This window comes from Seriola lalandi, unplaced genomic scaffold (genome assembly GCF_002814215.2).
Source record: "Seriola lalandi dorsalis isolate HSWRI2012SDOR001 ecotype SW California unplaced genomic scaffold, Sedor1 jcf7180002054734, whole genome shotgun sequence".
In the NCBI taxonomy this organism is placed as follows: Eukaryota; Metazoa; Chordata; class Actinopteri; order Carangiformes; family Carangidae; genus Seriola; species Seriola lalandi.
Window position 1 is genome coordinate 189,229 of NW_019525287.1, and position 870 is coordinate 190,098.

Consider the following 870-nt stretch of genomic DNA (forward strand, 5'->3'; position numbering starts at 1 on the left):
AGAAGCTGCAAACACAGCAGACAGGAAGTACAGTCAGTCATGGCTCCCCTCCCCCCTCTACTAACTTCACTGAGGTTTACTTTCACTCTGAGTCCAGGTGTTTGTCAAACTCACCTTCAGTGTGTGGAGTGTCAGCAGGTGGAAGCAGCAGTGTTGTAGCTGGACTCTCTCAGAGGAAGCTGTTAGTTTGATCTGAAGGTGAATCTGATCGTTTGTTCTTCAGTCTGTGTCTCTCTTCATTGAGGAGGAAGTGAAATTGTTTCCTGGTTTGTCTCAGGTGAGACAGGTGAGGGGTGGAGCTTGAGATACTGATCAGCAGGATGTTGCAGCAGCTCTGTTTCAGTTCAGATGCAGCTGTAGGATGAACATAATGGATCACAGTGTGCAAACTATACCATGGCGATCAGGGGAGCTCACTTTTTATCTGGGGTTAGCTTATTTTTATGCATGATCCATGTTGATGATAGAAAAATAAAAAAAAAGTAGAAAAACTTTAAATTTACTTCACTTCTTACAGCTTTTCTACATTTCAGAGGGAAATATTGTTGCCTACATTTACATACAAAAAATACTGTATAATGGGCTAAGAATAAGCTGCAGGGCTGTAAAATAACAGAACTGCGATATAATTTGCTGATAGTAATTATTAAATTATAATGAATTCTGTAATTATATTTAAGCGGTTGATTTCACAACTGACGGTAATTTTATTTTTTTTACTCTCTCCTTATTTCTTCTGATTTGGTTAACAGACCACATGCCAAAATAATGTGCATTAAATCTTGTATCTTAATCTATATATTTTAATATAAATGAGCGTTACATCAACCAGCTAGAAAAGCAAAATTATACTAATTAATGCATCAGAAA